Here is an 18,782-nt window from a genome sequence, read left to right on the forward strand (position 1 = left end):
CCGCCTCTGATTCTCCATATCTCATTCCCCGCCTCTGAATCCCCATCTCTGATTCCCGGACTCTGATTCCCCTCCTCTGATTCCCGGCCTCTTATTCCCAGCATCTGATTCCCGGCCTCTGATTCCCGGCCTCTGATTCCCCGCTTCTGATTCCCTGCCTCTGATTCCCCATCTCTGATTCCGCACATCTGATTCCCTGCCTCTGATTCCCCACCTCTTATTCCCCATATCTGAGTCCCCGCCTCTGTTTCCCCGCCTCTGATTCCCCGCCTCTGTTTCCCTATATCAAATTCCCCACCTCTGATGCCCCAACTCTGATTCCCCGCCTCTGATTCCCCAGCTCTGATTCCCCGCCTCTGATTCCCTGCATCCGATTCCCCATATCTGATTCCCCGCCTCTGTTTCCCCGCCTCTGATTCCCCGCCTCTGTTTCCCCATATCTGATTCCCGCCTCTGATTCCCAACTATGATTCCCCGCCTCAGATTCCCCAGCTCTGATTCCCCGCCTTTGATTCCCCCCGTCTGATTCCCAGCCTCTGAATCCCCGTATCTGATTTCCTGCCTCTGATTCCCCGCCTCTGATTCCCCATCTCTGATTCACCGCCTCTGATTCCCCACCTCTGATTCCCCATCTCTGATTCCGCACATCCATTTCCCTGCCTCTGATTCCCCAACTCTGATTCCCCACCTCTGATTCCCCAGCTCTGATTCCCCGCCTGAGATTCCCCGCGTCTGATTCCCTGCCTCTGATTCCCAGCCTCTGATTCCCTGCCTCTGATTCCCAATATCTGATTCCCCACCACTGATTCCCCAACTCTGATTCCCCGCTTCTGATTCCCCAGCTCTGAATCCCCGCCTCTGATTCCCCGCGTCTGATTCCCTGCCTCTGATTCCCCGCCTCTGATTCCCCATCTGTGATTCACAACCTCTGATGCCCCACCTCTGATTCCCCATATCTGATTCCCCGCCTCTGTTTCCCCGCCTCTGATTCCCCGCCTCTGATTCCCCATATCTGATTCCACGCCTCTGATTGCCCACCTCTGATTCCCCGCGTCTGATACCCTGCCTCTGATTCCCCGCCTCTGATTCCCCATCTCTGATTCACCACCTCTGATTACCGGCCTCTGATTCCCCATCTCTGATTCCGCACGTCCGATTCCCTGCCTATGATTCCCCACCTCTGATTCCCCATATCTGATTCCCTGCCTCTGTTTCCCCGCCTCTGATTCCCTACCTCTGTTTCCCCATGTCTGATTCCCCGCCTCTGATTCCCCAACTCTAATACCCCGCCTCTGATTCCCCAGCTCTGATTCCCCGCCTCTGATTCCCCGCATCTGATTCCCTGCCTTTGATTCCCCGCCACTGATTCCAGGCCTCTGATTCCCATCATCTGATTCCGGCCTCTGATTCCCGGCCTCTGATTCCCTGCTTCTGATTCTGATTCCCTGCCTCTGATTCCCCATCTCTGATTCCGCACATCTGATTCCCTGCCTCTGATTCCCCACCTCTGATTCCCCATATCTGATTCCCCGCCTCTGTTTCCCCGCCTCTGATTCCCCGCCTCTGTTTCCCAATATCAAAGTCCCCACCTCTGATTCCCCAAATCTGATTCCCCACCTCTGATTCCCCAGCTCTGATTCCCCGCCTCTGATTCCCCGCATCTGATTCCCTGCATCTGATTCCAAGCCTCTGATTCCCAGCCTCTGATTCCCAACCTCTGATTCCCCACCTCTGATTCCCCATATCTGATTCCCCGCCTCTGTTTCCCCGCCTCGGATTCCCCGCCTCAGTTTCCCCATATCTGATTCCCGGCCTCTGATTCCCCGCCTCTGATTCCCCGCCTCTGATTCCCTGCCTCTGATTCCCCATCTCCGATTCCCTGCCTCTGATTCCCAACCTCTGATTCCCCACCTCTGATTCCCCATATCTGATTCCCCGCCTCTGTTTCCCCGCCTCTGATTCCCCGCCTCTGATTCCCAACTCTGATTCCCCGCCTCTGATTCCCCAGCTCTGATTGCCCGCCTCTGATTCCCCAGCTCTGATTCCCCGACTCTGATTCCCGGCGTCCGATTCCCTGCCTCTGATTCCCCGCCTCTGATTCCCCATCTCTGATACCCCGCCTCTGATTCCCCGAGTCTGATTCCCTGCCTCTGATTCCCCGCCTCTGATTCCCCGCCTCTGATTCCCTGACACTGAATCCCTGCCCCTGATTCCCCACCTCTGATTCCCCATATCTGATTCCCCGCCTCTGTTTCCCCGCCTCTGATTCCCCGCCTCTGATTCCCCATATCTGATTCCCTGCCTCTGATTCCCCAACTCTGATTCCCCGCCTCTGATTCCCCAGCTCTGAATCCCCGCCTCTGATTCCCCGTGTCTGATTCCCTGCCTCTGATTCCCCGCCTTGATTCCCCATCTCTGATTCACAACCTCTGATTCCCCACCTCTGATTCCCTATATTTGATTCCCCGCCTCTGTTTCCCCGCCTCTGATTCCCCGCCTCTGATTCCCCATATCTGATTCCCCGCCTCTGATTGCCCACCTCTGATTCCCTGCCTCTGATTCGCCAGCTCTGATTCCCCGCCTCTGATTCCCCGCATCTGATTCCCTGCCTCTGATTCCCCGCCTCTGATTACCCATCTCTGATTCACCGCCTTTGATTCGCCACCTCTGATTCCCCATATCTGATTCCCCACCTCTGTTTCCCGGCCTCTGATTCCCCGCCTCTGATTCTCCATATCTCATTCCCCGCCTATGAATCCCCATCTCTGATTCCCGGACTCTGATTCCCCACCTCTGATTCCCGGCCTCTTATTCCCAGCATCTGATTCCCGGCCTCTGATTCCCGGCCTCTGATTCCCCGCTTCTGATTCTGATTCCCTGCCTCTGATTCCCCATCTCTGATTCCGCACATCTGATTCCCTGCCTCTGATTCCCCACCACTGATTCCCCATATCTGATTCCCCGCCTCTGTTTCCCCACCTCTGATTCCCCGCCTCTGTTTCCCTATATCTAATTCCCCACCTCTGATGCCCCAACTCTGATTCCCCGCCTCTGATTGCCCAGCTCTGATTCCCCGCCTCTGATTCCCCACATCCGATTCCCCATATCTGATTCCCCGCCTCTGTTTCCCCGCCTCTGATTCCCCGCCTCTGTTTCCCCATATCTGATTCCCCGCCTCTGATTCCCAACTATGATTCCCCGCCTCTGATTCCCCAGCTCTGATTCCCTGCGTCTGATTCCCTGCGTTCTATTCCCTGCCTCTGATTCCCCGCCTGTGATTCCCCATCACTGATTCACCACCTCTGATTCCCCACCTCTGATTCCCCATATCTAATTCCCCGCCTCTGTTTGCCCGCCTCTGATTCCCCGCCTCTGTTTCCCCATATCTGATTCCCCGTCTCTGAATCCCCAACTCTGATTCCCTGCCTCTGATTCCCCAGCTCTGATTCCCCGCCTTTGATTCCCCCCGTCTGATTCCCAGCCTCTGAATCCCCGTGTCTGATTTCCTGCCTCTGATTCCCCGCCTCTGATTCCCCATCCCTGTTCCTCTGATTCCCCACATCTGATTCCCCATCTCTGATTCCGCACATCCGATTCCCTGCCTCTGATTCCCCACCTCTGATTCCCCAGCTCTGATTCCCCGCCTCAGATTCCCCGCGTCTGATTCCCTGCCTCTGATTCCCCGCCTCTGATTCCCCATCTCTGATTCCCCACCTCTGATTCCCCGTGTCTGATTCCCTGCCTCTGATTCCCCGCCTCTGAATCCCAGCCTCCGATTCCCCATATCTGATTCCCCGCCTCTGATTCCCTGCCTCTGATTCCCCAGCTCTGATTCCCCGCCTTTGATTCCCCCCGTCTGATTCCCAGCCTCTGAATCCCTGTGTCTGATTTCCTGCCTCTGATTCCCCGCCTCTGATTCCCCATCTCTGATTCACCGCCTCTGATTCCCCATCTCTGATTCCCCACCTCTGATTCCCCATATCTGATTCCCTGCCTCTGTTTCCCCGCCTCTGATTCCCCACCTCTGTTTCCCCATATCTGATTCCCCGCCTCTGATTCCCCAACTCTAATACCCCGCCTCTGATTCCCCAGCTCTGATTCCCCGCCTCTGATTCCCCGCCTCTGATTCCCCGCCTCTGTTTCCCTATATCAAATTCCCCACCTCTGATGCCCCAACTCTGATTCCCCGCCTCTGATTCCCCAGCTCTGATTCCCCGCCTCTGATTCCCTGCATCCGATTCCCCATATCTGATTCCCCGCCTCTGTTTCCCCGCCTCTGATTCCCCGCCTCTGTTTCCCCATATCTGATTCCCGCCTCTGATTCCCAACTATGATTCCCCGCCTCTGATTCCCCAGCTCTGATTCCCTGCCTCTGATTCCCCGCGTTCTATTCCCTGCCTCTGATTCCCCGCCTGTGATTCCCCATCACTGATTCACCACCTCTGATTCCCCACCTCTGATTCCCCATATCTAATTCCCCGCCTCTGTTTGCCCGCCTCTGATTCCCCGCCTCTGTTTCCCCATATCTGATTCCCCGCCTCTGAATCCCCAACTCTGATTCCCTGCCTCAGATTCCCCAGCTCCGATTCCCCGCCTTTGAATCCCCCCGTCTGATTCCCAGCCTCTGAATCCCCGTGTCTGATTTCCTGCCTCTGATTCCCCGCCTCTGATTCCCTGCCTCTGATTCCCCAGCTCTGATTCCCCGCCTTTGATTCCCCCCGTCTGATTCCCAGCCTCTGAATCCCTGTGTCTGATTTCCTGCCTCTGATTCCCCGCCTCTGATTCCCCATCTCTGATTCACCGCCTCTGATTCCCCATCTCTGATTCCCCACCTCTGATTCCCCATATCTGATTCCCTGCCTCTGTTTCCCCGCCTCTGATTCCCCACCTCTGTTTCCCCATATCTGATTCCCCGCCTCTGATTCCCCAACTCTAATACCCCGCCTCTGATTCCCCAGCTCTGATTCCCCGCCTCTGATTCCCCGCCTCTGATTCCCCGCCTCTGTTTCCCTATATCAAATTCCCCACCTCTGATGCCCCAACTCTGATTCCCCGCCTCTGATTCCCCAGCTCTGATTCCCCGCCTCTGATTCCCTGCATCCGATTCCCCATATCTGATTCCCCGCCTCTGTTTCCCCGCCTCTGATTCCCCGCCTCTGTTTCCCCATATCTGATTCCCGCCTCTGATTCCCAACTATGATTCCCCGCCTCTGATTCCCCAGCTCTGATTCCCTGCCTCTGATTCCCCGCGTTCTATTCCCTGCCTCTGATTCCCCGCCTGTGATTCCCCATCACTGATTCACCACCTCTGATTCCCCACCTCTGATTCCCCATATCTAATTCCCCGCCTCTGTTTGCCCGCCTCTGATTCCCCGCCTCTGTTTCCCCATATCTGATTCCCCGCCTCTGAATCCCCAACTCTGATTCCCTGCCTCAGATTCCCCAGCTCCGATTCCCCGCCTTTGAATCCCCCCGTCTGATTCCCAGCCTCTGAATCCCCGTGTCTGATTTCCTGCCTCTGATTCCCCGCCTCTGATTCCCCATCTCTGATTCACCGCCTCTGATTCCCCACCTCTGATTTCCCTTCTCTGATTCCGCACATCCAATTCCCTGCCTCTGATTCCCCAACTCTGATTCCCCAACTCTGATTCCCCAGCTCTGATTCCCCGCCTCAGATTCCCCGCGTCTGATTCCCTGCCTCTGATTCCCCGCCTCTGATTCCCTGCCTCCGATTCCCCATATCTGATTCCCCGCCTCTGATTCCCCAACTCTGATTCCCCGCTTCTGATTCCCCAGCTCTGAATCCCCGCCTCTGATTCCCCGCGTCTGATTCCCTGCCTCTGATTCCCCGCCTCTGATTCCCCATCTGTGATTCACAACCTCTGATGCCCCACCTCTGATTCCCCATATCTGATTCCCCGCCTCTGTTTCCCCTCCTCTGATTCCCCGCCTCTGATTCCCCATATCTGATTCCCCGCCTCTGATTGCCCACCTCTGATTCCCCGCGTCTGATACCCTGCCTCTGATTCCCCGCCTCTGATTCCCCATCTCTGATTCACCACCTCTGATTCCCGGCCTCTGATTCCCCATCTCTGATTCTGCACGTCCGATTCCCTGCCTATGATTCCCCACCTCTGATTCCCCGCCTCTGATTCCCCATATCTGATTCCCTGCCTCTGTTTCCCCGCCTCTGATTCCCTACCTCTGTTTCCCCATATCTGATTCCCCGCCTCTGATTCCCCAACTCTAATACCCCGCCTCTGATTCCCCAGCTCTGATTCCCCGCCTCTGATTCCCCGCATCTGATTCCCTGCCTTTGATTCCCCGCCTCTGATTCCAGGCCTCTGATTCCCATCATCTGATTCCGGCCTCTGATTCCCGGCCTCTGATTCCCTGCTTCTGATTCTGATTCCCTGCCTCTGATTCCCCATCTCTGATTCCGCACATCTGATTCCCTGCCTCTGATTCCCCACCTCTGATTCCCCATATCTGATTCCCCGCCTCTGTTTCACCGCCTCTGATTCCCCGCCTCTGTTTCCCAATATCTAAGTCCCCACCTCTGATTCCCCAAATCTGATTCCCCACCTCTGATTCCCCAGCTCTGATTCCCCGCCTCTGATTCCCCGCATCTGATTCCCTGCATCTGATTCCAAGCCTCTGATTCCCTGCCTCTGATTCCTAACCTCTGATTCCCCACCTCTGATTCCCCATATCTGATTCCCCGCCTCTGTTTCCCCGCCTCGGATTCCCCGCCTCAGTTTCCCCATATCTGATTCCCTGCCTCTGATTCCCCACCTCTGATTGCCCACCTCTGATTCCCTGCCTCTGATTCGCCAGCTCTGATTCCCCGCCTCTGATTCCCCGCATCTGATTCCCTGCCTCTGATTCCCCGCCTCTGATTCCCCATCTCTGATTCACCGCCTTTGATTCGCCACCTCTGATTCCCCATATCTGATTTCCCACCTCTGTTTCCCGGCCTCTGATTCCCCGCCTCTGATTCTCCATATCTCATTCCCCGCCTCTGAATCCCCATCTCTGATTCCCGGACTCTGATTCCCCACCTCTGATTCCCGGCCTCTTATTCCCAGCATCTGATTCCCGGCCTCTGATTCCCGGCCTCTGATTCCCCGCTTCTGATTCTGATTCCCTGCCTCTGATTCCCCATCTCTGATTCCGCACATCTGATTCCCTGCCTCTGATTCCCCACCACTGATTCCCCATATCTGATTCCCCGCCTCTGTTTCCCCGCCTCTGATTCCCCGCCTCTGTTTCCCTATATCTAATTCCCCACCTCTGATGCCCCAACTCTGATTCCCCGCCTCTGATTCCCCAGCTCTGATTCCCCGCCTCTGATTCCCCGCATCCGATTCCCCATATCTGATTCCCCGCCTCTGTTTCCCCGCCTCTGATTCCCCGCCTCTGTTTCCCCATATCTGATTCCCCGCCTCTGATTCCCAACTATGATTCCCCGCCTCTGATTCCCCAGCTCTGATTCCCTGCGTCTGATTCCCTGCTTTCTATTCCCTGCCTCTGATTCCCCGCCTGTGATTCCCCATCACTGATTCACCACCTCTGATTCCCCACCTCTGATTCCCCATATCTAATTCCCCGCCTCTGTTTGCCCGCCTCTGATTCCCCGCCTCTGTTTCCCCATATCTGATTCCCCGTCTCTGAATCCCCAACTCTGATTCCCTGCCTCTGATTCCCCAGCTCTGATTCCCCGCCTTTGATTCCCCCCGTCTGATTCCCAGCCTCTGAATCCCCGTGTCTGATTTCCTGCCTCTGATTCCCCGCCTCTGATTCCCCATCCCTGTTCCTCTGATTCCCCACATCTGATTCCCCATCTCTGATTCCGCACATCCGATTCCCTGCCTCTGATTCCCCAACTCTGATTCCCCACCTCTGATTCCCCAGCTCTGATTCCCCGCCTCAGATTCCCCGCGTCTGATTCCCTGCCTCTGATTACCCGCCTCTGATTCCCCATCTCTGATTCCCCACCTCTGATTCCCCGTGTCTGATTCCCTGCCTCTGATTCCCCGCCTCTGAATCCCAGCCTCTGATTCCCCATATCTGATTCCCCGCCTCTGATTCCCCAACTCTAATACCCCGCCTCTGATTCCCCAGCTCTGATTCCCCGCCTCTGATTCCCCGCATCTGATTCCCCACCTCTGTTTCCCCGCCTCTGATTCCCCGCCTCTGATTCTCCATATCTCATTCCCCGCCTCTGAATCCCCATCTCTGATTCCCGGACTCTGATTCCCCTCCTCTGATTCCCGGCCTCTTATTCCCAGCATCTGATTCCCGGCCTCTGATTCCCGTCCTCTGATTCCCCGCTTCTGATTCCCTGCCTCTGATTCCCCATCTCTGATTCCGCACATCTGATTCCCTGCCTCTGATTCCCCACCTCTTATTCCCCATATCTGATTCCCCGCCTCTGTTTCCCCGCCTCTGATTCCCCGCCTCTGTTTCCCTATATCAAATTCCCCACCTCTGATGCCCCAACTCTGATTCCCCGCCTCTGATTCCCCAGCTCTGATTCCCCGCCTCTGATTCCCTGCATCCGATTCCCCATATCTGATTCCCCGCCTCTGTTTCCCCGCCTCTGATTCCCCGCCTCTGTTTCCCCATATCTGATTCCCGCCTCTGATTCCCAACTATGATTCCCCGCCTCTGATTCCCCAGCTCTGATTCCCTGCCTCTGATTCCCCGCGTTCTATTCCCTGCCTCTGATTCCCCGCCTGTGATTCCCCATCACTGATTCACCACCTCTGATTCCCCACCTCTGATTCCCCATATCTAATTCCCCGCCTCTGTTTGCCCGCCTCTGATTCCCCGCCTCTGTTTCCCCATATCTGATTCCCCGCCTCTGAATCCCCAACTCTGATTCCCTGCCTCAGATTCCCCAGCTCTGATTCCCCGCCTTTGAATCCCCCCATCTGATTCCCAGCCTCTGAAGCCCCGTGTCTGATTTCCTGCCTCTGATTCCCCGCCTCTGATTCCCCATCTCTGATTCACCGCCTCTGATTCCCCACCTCTGATTTCCCATCTCTGATTCCGCACATCCAATTCCCTGCCTCTGATTCCCCAACTCTGATTCCCCAACTCTGATTTCCCAGCTCTGATTCCCCGCCTCAGATTCCCCGCGTCTGATTCCCTGCCTCTGATTCCCCGCCTCTGATTCCCTACCTCCGATTCCCCATATCTGATTCCCCGCCTCTGATTCCCCAACTCTGATTCCCCGCTTCTGATTCCCCAGCTCTGAATCCCCGCCTCTGATTCCCCGCGTCTGATTCCCTGCCTCTGATTCCCCGCCTCTGATTCCCCATCTGTGATTCACAACCTCTGATGCCCCACCTCTGATTCCCCATATCTGATTCCCCGCCTCTGTTTCCCCTCCTCTGATTCCCCGCCTCTGATTCCCCATATCTGATTCCCCGCCTCTGATTGCCCACCTCTGATTCCCCGCGTCTGATACCCTGCCTCTGATTCCCCGCCTCTGATTCCCCATCTCTGATTCACCACCTCTGATTCCCGGCCTCTGATTCCCCATCTCTGATTCCGCACGTCCGATTCCCTGCCTATGATTCCCCACCTCTGATTCCCCGCCTCTGATTCCCCATATCTGATTCCCTGCCTCTGTTTCCCCGCCTCTGATTCCCTACCTCTGTTTCCCCATATCTGATTCCCCGCCTCTGATTCCCCAACTCTAATACCCCGCCTCTGATTCCCCAGCTCTGATTCCCCGCCTCTGATTCCCCGCATCTGATTCCCTGCCTTTGATTCCCCGCCTCTGATTCCAGGCCTCTGATTCCCATCATCTGATTCCGGCCTCTGATTCCCGGCCTCTGATTCCCTGCTTCTGATTCTGATTCCCTGCCTCTGATTCCCCATCTCTGATTCCGCACATCTGATTCCCTGCCTCTGATTCCCCACCTCTGATTCCCCATATCTGATTCCCCGCCTCTGTTTCACCGCCTCTGATTCCCCGCCTCTGTTTCCCAATATCTAAGTCCCCACCTCTGATTCCCCAAATCTGATTCCCCACCTCTGATTCCCCAGCTCTGATTCCCCGCCTCTGATTCCCCGCATCTGATTCCCTGCATCTGATTCCAAGCCTCTGATTCCCTGCCTCTGATTCCCAACCTCTGATTCCCCACCTCTGATTCCCCATATCTGATTCCCCGCCTCTGTTTCCCCGCCTCGGATTCCCCGCCTCAGTTTCCCCATATCTGATTCCCGGCCTCTGATTCCCCGCCTCTGATTCCCCGCCTCTGATTCCCTGCCTCTGATTCCCCATCTCCGATTCCCTGCCTCTGATTCCCAACCTCTGATTCCCCACCTCAGATTCCCCATATCTGATTCCCCGCCTCTGTTTCCCCGCCTCTGATTCCCCGCCTCTGATTCCCAACTCTGATTCCCCGCCTCTGATTCCCCAGCTCTGATTCCCCGTGTTTGATTCCCTGCCTCTGATTCCCTGCCCTGATTCCCCATCTCTGTTTCACCGCCTTTGATTCGCCACCTCTGATTCCACATATCTGATTCCCCGCCTCTGTTTCCCCGACTCTGATTCCCTTCCTCTGATTCCCAACCTCTGATTCCACACCTCTGATTCCCCATATCTGATTCCCCGCCTCTATTTCCCCATATCTGAATCCCCGCCTCTGATTCCCCAACTCTGATTCCCCGCCTCTGATTCCCCAGCTCTGATTCCCCGACTCTGATTCCCGGCGTCCGATTCCCTGCCTCTGATTCCCCGCCTCTGAATCCCCATCTCTGATTCCCCGCCTCTGATTCCCCGTGTCTGATTCCCTGCCTCTGATTCCCCGCCTCTGATTCCCCGCCTCTGATTCCCTGACAATGAATCCCTGCCCCTGATTCCCCACCTCTGATTCCCCATATCTGATTCCCCGCCTCTGTTTCCCCACCTCTGATTCCCCGCCTCTGATTCCCCATATCTGATTCCCTGCCTCTGATTCCCCAACTCTGATTCCCCGCCTCTGATTCCCCAGCTCTGAGTCCCCGCCTCTGATTCCCCGTGGCTGATTCCCTGCCTCTGATTCCCCGCCTTGATTCCCCATCTCTGATTCACAACCTCTGATTCCCCACCTCTGATTCCCTATATTTGATTCCCCGCCTCTGTTTCCCCGCCTCTGATTCCCCGCCTCTGATTCCCCATATCTGATTCCCCGCCTCTGATTGCCCACCTCTGATTCCCCGCCTCTGATTCGCCAGCTCTGATTCCCCGCCTCTGATTCCCCGCATCTGATTCCCTGCCTCTGATTCCCCGCCTCTGATTCCCCATCTCTGATTCACCGCCTTTGATTCGCCACCTCTGATTCCCCATATCTGATTCCCCACCTCTGTTTCCCGGCCTCTGATTCCCCGCCTCTGATTCTCCATATCTCATTCCCCGCCTCTGAATCCCCATCTCTGATTCCCGGACTCTGATTCCCCACCTCTGATTCCCGGCCTCTTATTCCCAGCATCTGATTCCCGGCCTCTGATTCCCGGCCTCTGATTCCCCGCTTCTGATTCTGATTCCCTGCCTCTGATTCCCCATCTCTGATTCCGCACATCTGATTCCCTGCCTCTGATTCCCCACCTCTGATTCCCCATATCTGATTCCCCGCCTCTGTTTCCCCGCCTCTGATTCCCCGCCTCTGTTTCCCTATATCTAATTCCCCACCTCTGATGCCCCAACTCTGATTCCCCGCCTCTGATTCCCCAGCTCTGATTCCCCGCCTTTGATTCCCCGCATCCGATTCCCCATATCTGATTCCCCGCCTCTGTTTCCCCGCCTCTGATTCCCCGCCTCTGTTTCCCCATATCTGATTCCCCGCCTCTGATTCCCAACTATGATTCCCCGCCTCTGATTCCCCAGCTCTCATTCCCTGCGTCTGATTCCCTGCGTTCTATTCCCTGCCTCTGATTCCCCGCCTGTGATTCCCCATCACTGATTCACCACCTCTGATTCCCCACCTCTGATTCCCCATATCTAATTCCCCGCCTCTGTTTGCCCGCCTCTGATTCCCCGCCTCTGTTTCCCCATATCTGATTCCCCGTCTCTGAATCCCCAACTCTGATTCCCTGCTTCTGATTCCCCAGCTCTGATTCCCCGCCTTTGATTCCCCCCGTCTGATTCCCAGCCTCTGAATCCCCGTGTCTGACTTCCTGCCTCTGATTCCCCGCCTCTGATTCCCCATCCCTGTTCCTCTGATTCCCCACATCTGATTCCCCATCTCTGATTCTGCACATCCGATTCCCTGCCTCTGATTCCCCAACTCTGATTCCCCACCTCTGATTCCCCAGCTCTGATTCCCCGCCTCAGATTCCCCGCATCTGATTCCCTGCCTCTGATTCCCCGCCTCTGATTCCCCATCTCTGATTCCCCACCTCTGATTCCCCGTGTCTGATTCCCTGCCTCTGATTCCCCGCCTCTGAATCCCAGCCTCTGATTCCCCATATCTGATTCCCCGCCTCTGATTCCCTGCCTCTGATTCCCCAGCTCTGATTCCCCGCCTTTGATTCCCCCCGTCTGATTCCCAGCCTCTGAATCCCCGTGTCTGATTTCCTGCCTCTGATTCCCCGCCTCTGATTCCCCATCTCTGATTCACCGCCTCTGATTCCCCATCTCTGATTCCCCACCTCTGATTCCCCATATCTGATTCCCTGCCTCTGTTTCCCCGCCTCTGATTCCCCACCTCTGTTTCCCCATATCTGATTCCCCGCCTCTGATTCCCCAACTCTAATACCCCGCCTCTGATTCCCCAGCTCTGATTCCCCGCCTCTGATTCCCCGCATCTGATTCCCTGCCTCTGATTCCCCGCCTCTGATTCCAGGCCTCTGATTCCCAGCATCTGATTCCGGCCTCTGATTCCCGGCCTCTGATTCCCTGCTTCTGATTCTGATTCCCTGCCTCTGATTCCCCATCTCTGATTCCGCACATCTGATTCCTTGCCTCTGATTCCCCACCTCTGATTCCCCACATCTGATTCCCCGCCTGGGTTTCCCCGCCTCTGATTCCCCGCCTCTGTTTCCCAATATCTAAGTCCCCGCCTCTGATTCCCCAAATCTGATTCCCCACCTCTGATTCCCCAGCTCTGATTCCCCGCCTCTGATTCCCCGCATCTGATTCCCTGCATCTGATTCCAAGCCTCTGATTCCCTGCCTCTGATTCCCAACCTCTGATTCCCCACCTCTGATTCCCCATATCTGATTCCCCGCCTCTGTTTCCCCGCCTCGGATTCCCCGCCTCTGTTTCCCCATATCTGATTCCCGGCCTCTGATTCCCCGCCTCTGATTCCCCGCCTCTGATTCCCTGCCTCTGATTCCCCATCTCCGATTCCCCTCGTCTAATACCCCGCCTCTGATTCTCCGCCACTGATTCACCGCATCTGATTCCACGCCTCTGATTCCCCGCCTCTGATTCCCCACCTCTGATTCCCCGCCTCTGATTCCCCGCCTCTGATTCCCCGCCTATGTTTACCCGCCTCTGATTCCCCGCCTCTGATTCCACGCCTCTGATTCCCCGCCTCTGATTCCCCGCCTCTAATTCCCCGCCTCTGATACCGCACCTCTGATGTCCCGCAACTGATTCCCTGCATCTGATTTCCCGCCTCAGATTCCCCGCCTCTGATTTCCCGGCTCTGATTCCCCGCCTCTGATTCCCCACCTATGTTTACCCGCCTCTGTTTACTCGCCTGTTTTCCCGCCTCTGGTTCCCCAACACAGATTCCCTGCCTCAGATTCCCTGCCTCTGATTCCCTGCCTCTGATTCCCTGCCTCTGATTCCCTGCATCTGATTGCCCGCCTCTGATTCCCCGCCTCTGATTCCCCGCCTCTGATTCCCCACCTCTGATTCCCCACTTCTGATTCCCCGCCTCTGATTCACCGCCTCTGTTTCCCCGCCTCTGATTCCCCGCCTCTGATTCCCCACTTCTGATTGCCCGCCTCTGATTCCCTGCCTCTGATTCCCCGCCTCTGATTCCCCACATCTGATTCCCCACTTCTGATTCCCCTCCTCTGATTCCCCGCCTCTGATTCCACGCCTCTGATTCCCCGCCTCTGATTCCCCGCCTCTGATTCCCCGCCTCTGATTCCCCTCATCTAATACCCCACCTCTGATTCCCCGCCTCTGATTCCCCGCATCTGATTCCCCGCCTCTGATTCCCCGCCTCTGATTCACCGCCTCTGATTCCCCGCCTCTGATTCCCTGCCTCTGATTCCCCATCTCTGATTCCCCACCTCTGATTCCCCATATCTGATTCCCTGCCTCTGTTTCCCCGCCTCTGATTCCCCGCCTCTGATACCGCACCTCTGATGTCCCGCAACTGATTCCCTGCATCTGATTCCCCGCCTCAGATTCCCCGCCTCTGATTTCCCGGCTCTGATTCCCCGCCTCTGATTCCCCACCTATGTTTACCCGCCTCTGTTTACTCGCCTGTTTTCCCGCCTCTGGTTCCCCAACACAGATTCCCTGCCTCAGATTCCCTGCCTCTGATTCCCTGCCTCTGATTCCCTGCCTCTGATTCCCTGCATCTGATTGCCCGCCTCTGATTCCCCGCCTCTGATTCCCCGCCTCTGATTCCCCACCTCTGATTCCCCACTTCTGATTCCCCGCCTCTGATTCACCGCCTCTGTTTCCCCGCCTCTGATTCCCCGCCTCTGATTCCCCACTTCTGATTGCCCGCCTCTGATTCCCTGCCTCTGATTCCCCGCCTCTGATTCCCCACATCTGATTCCCCACTTCTGATTCCCCTCCTCTGATTCCCCGCCTCTGATTCCACGCCTCTGATTCCCCGCCTCTGATTCCCCGCCTCTGATTCCCCGCCTCTGATTCCCCTCATCTAATACCCCACCTCTGATTCCCCGCCTCTGATTCCCCGCATCTGATTCCCCGCCTCTGATTCCCCGCCTCTGATTCACCGCCTCTGATTCCCCGCCTCTGATTCCCTGCCTCTGATTCCCCGCCTATGTTTACCCGCCTCTGTTTACCCGCCTGTTTCCCCGCCTCTGATTCCCCACCTCAGATTCCCTACCTCAGATTCCGTGACTCTGATTCCCTGCCTCTGATTCCCTGCCTCTGATTCCCTGCATCTGAATGCCCATCTCTGATTCTCAACCTCTGATACCCCGCCTCTGATTCCCCACCTCTGATTCCCCGCTTCTGATTCCCCGCCTCTGATTCCGGGCCTCTGATTCCCCGCCTCTGATTCCCCGCCTCTGATTCCCCACCTCTGATTCACTGCCTCCCTTTCCGCTCAACTTTCCTGGCCTACGTTTCCCCACATATCTTTCCCCGCCTCTGATTCCCTGCCTCTGATTCCCCGCCTCTGATTCCCCGCCTCTGATTCCCCACCACTGTCTCTACGCCTCTCTTTTGCCTGCACTCTTTCCCCTCCACTCTTTCCGTGCCTCTCTTTCCCTCCCTCAATTTCAACAACTCTGTTTGATCTGTTCTGTGTAACTCATTTTCAACATACAAGTTCCAACCACTATGTTTCGCCCATCTCTTTCGCCGCCTCTATTTATGCACCTATGTTTACCCGCTTCTGTTTACCCGCCTGTTTCCCCACATCTCTTTCCCCACCTCTGATTCCACGCCTCTGATTCGCCGCCTCTGATTGCCCCCCTCTGATTCCCTGCCTCTGATTCCCTGCCTCTGATTCCCCGCCTCTGATTCACCGCCTCCCTTTCCGCGCATCTTTCCTGGCCTACGTTTCCCCACATCTCTTTCCCCACCTCTGATTCCACGCCTCAGAATCGCCGTCTCTGATTTCCCGCCTCTGATTCCCTGCCTCTGATTCCCCGCCTCTGATTCCCCGCCTCTGATTCCCCCCTCTGATTCCACGCCTCTGATTCCCCGCCTCTGATTCCCCACCTCTGATTCCCCGCCTCTGATTTCCTGCCTCTCTTTCCCTGCCTCTATTTCCGTGCCTCTTTCTCTGCATCTCGTTTCCCACATCTCATTTCCCCCTTCTGATAACCCTCATCAGATTCCCTGCCACAGATTCCCTGCCTCAGATTCCCTGCCTCAGATTCCCTGCATCAGAGTCCCTTCATCTGATTCCCTGCCTCTGATTCCCCGCCTCTGATTCCCCACCTCTGACTCCCTGCCTCAGATTCCCTGCCTCTGATTCCCTGCCTCTGATTCCCTGCCTCTGATTTCCTGCATCTGATTGCCCGCCTATGATTCTCCGCCTCTGATTCCCCGCCTCTGATTCCCCACCTCTCATTCTCCGCCTCTGATTCCACGCCTCTGATTCCCCGCATCTGATTCCCTGCCTCTGATAACCTGCCTCTGATTCCCTGCCTCTGATTCCCTGCCTCTGAGTCCCCACCTCTGATTCCCCGCGTCCGATTCCGCACCCATGTTTCACCGCCTCTGTTGCTATGCTTCTGATTTCCCGGCTCAGATTCACCGGCTCTGATTCCGCACCTCTGATTCCACACCTCTCTTTCTGTGTCTCTGATTCCCCGCCTCTGATTCCACGCCTCTGATTACCCGCCTCTGATACCCTGCCTCTCTTTCCCTGCCTCTATTTCCGTGCCTCTTTCTCTGCATCTCGTTTCCCACATCTCATTTCCCCCTTCTGATAACCCGCATCAGATTTTCTGCCACAGATTCCCTGCCTCAGATTCCCTGCCTAAGATTCCCTGCATCAGATTCCATTCATCTGATTCCCTGCCTCTGATTCCCCGCGGCTGATTCCCTGCCTCTGATTCCCAGCCTATGTTTACCCGCCTGTTTCCCCACCTCTGATTCACTACCTCATATTCGCCCCCTCAGATTCCCTGCCTCTGATTCCCTGCATCTGATTGCCCGCCTCTGATTCCCTGCCTCTGATTCCCCGCCTCTGATTCCCCGCCTCTGATTCCCCGCCTCTGATTCCCCACCTCTGATTCCCCACTTCTGATTCCCCGCCTCTGATTCCCCGCCTCTGATTCCCCGCCTCTGATTCCCCGCCTCTGATTCCCCACCTCTGATTCACTGCCTCAATTTCCGCTCAACTTTCCTGGCCTACGTTTCCCCACATATCTTTCCCCGCCTCTGAATTCCCGCCTCTGATTCCACGCCTCTGATTCCCCGCCTCTGATTCCCCGCCTCTGATTCCCAGCCTCTGATTCCCCTCCTCTGATACCCCGCTTCTGATTCCCCACCTCTGATTCCCCGCATCTGATTCCCCGCATCTGATTCCCCGCCTCTGATTCCCCGCCTCTGATTCCCCGCCTCTGATTCCCCGCCTCTGATTCCCCGCCTCTGATTCCCCGCCTATGTTTACCAGCCTCTGTTTACCCGCCTGTTTCCCCGCCTCAGATTCCCTGCCTCAGATTCCCTGCATCAGATTCCCTTCATCTGATTCCCTGCCTCTGATTCCCTGCCTCTGATTCCCCGCCTCTGATTCCCCACCTCTGATTCCCCACCTCAGATTCCCCCCTCTGATTCCCCGCCTCTGATTCCCCGCCTCTGATTCCCCGCCTCTGAATCCCCCCTCTGATTCCCCGCCTCTGATTCCCCGCCTCTGATTCCCCACATCAGATTCCCTGCCTCCGATTCCCTGCCTCAGATTCCCTGCCTCAGATTCCCTGCATCAGATTCCCTTCATCTGATTCCCTGCCTCTGATTCCCCGCCTCTGATTCCCCGCCACTGATTCGCCACCTCTGTCTCTACGCCTCTATTTTGCCTGCACTCTTTCCCCTCCACTCTTTCCGTGCCTCTCTTTCCCTCCCTCAATTTCAACAACTCTGTTTGATCTGTTCTGTGTAACTCATTTTCAACATACAAGTTCCAACCACTATGTTTCGCCCATCTCTTTCGCCGCCTCTATTTATGCACCTATGTTTACCCGCTTCTGTTTACCCGCCTGTTTCCCCACATCTCTTTCCACACCTCTGATTCCACGCCTCTGATTCGCCGCCTCTGATTGCCCCCCTCTGATTCCCTGCCTCTGATTCCCCGCCTCTGATTCGCCGCCTCTGATTCACCGCCTCCCTTTCCGCGCAACTTTCCTGGCCTACGTTTCCCCACATCTCTTTCCCCACCTCTGATTCCACGCCTCAGATTCGCCGTCTCTGATTTCCCGCCTCTGATTCCCCGCCTCTGTTTCCCCGCCTCTGATTCCCCGCCTCTGATTCCCAACTCTGATTCCCCGCCTCTGATTCCCCAGCTCTGATTCCCCGTGTTTGATTCCCTGCCTCTGATTCCCTGCCCTGATTCCCCATCTCTGTTTCACCGCCTTTGATTCGCCACCTCTGATTCCACATATCTGATTCCCCGCCTCTGTTTCCCCGACTCTGATTCCCTTCCTCTGATTCCCCACCTCTGTTTCCCCATATCTGATTCCCCGCCTCTGATTCCCCAACTCTAATACCCCGCCTCTGATTCCCCAGCTCTGATTCCCCGCCTCTGATTCCCCGCCTCTGATTCCCCGCCTCTGTTTCCCTATATCAAATTCCCCACCTCTGATGCCCCAACTCTGATTCCCCGCCTCTGATTCCCCAGCTCTGATTCCCCGCCTCTGATTCCCTGCATCCGATTCCCCATATCTGATTCCCCGCCTCTGTTTCCCCGCCTCTGATTCCCCGCCTCTGTTTCCCCATATCTGATTCCCGCCTCTGATTCCCAACTATGATTCCCCGCCTCTGATTCCCCAGCTCTGATTCCCTGCCTCTGATTCCCCGCGTTCTATTCCCTGCCTCTGATTCCCCGCCTGTGATTCCCCATCACTGATTCACCACCTCTGATTCCCCACCTCTGATTCCCCATATCTAATTCCCCGCC

The sequence above is a fragment of the Narcine bancroftii genome, chromosome 8, assembly GCF_036971445.1.
Source record: "Narcine bancroftii isolate sNarBan1 chromosome 8, sNarBan1.hap1, whole genome shotgun sequence".
In the NCBI taxonomy this organism is placed as follows: Eukaryota; Metazoa; Chordata; class Chondrichthyes; order Torpediniformes; family Narcinidae; genus Narcine; species Narcine bancroftii.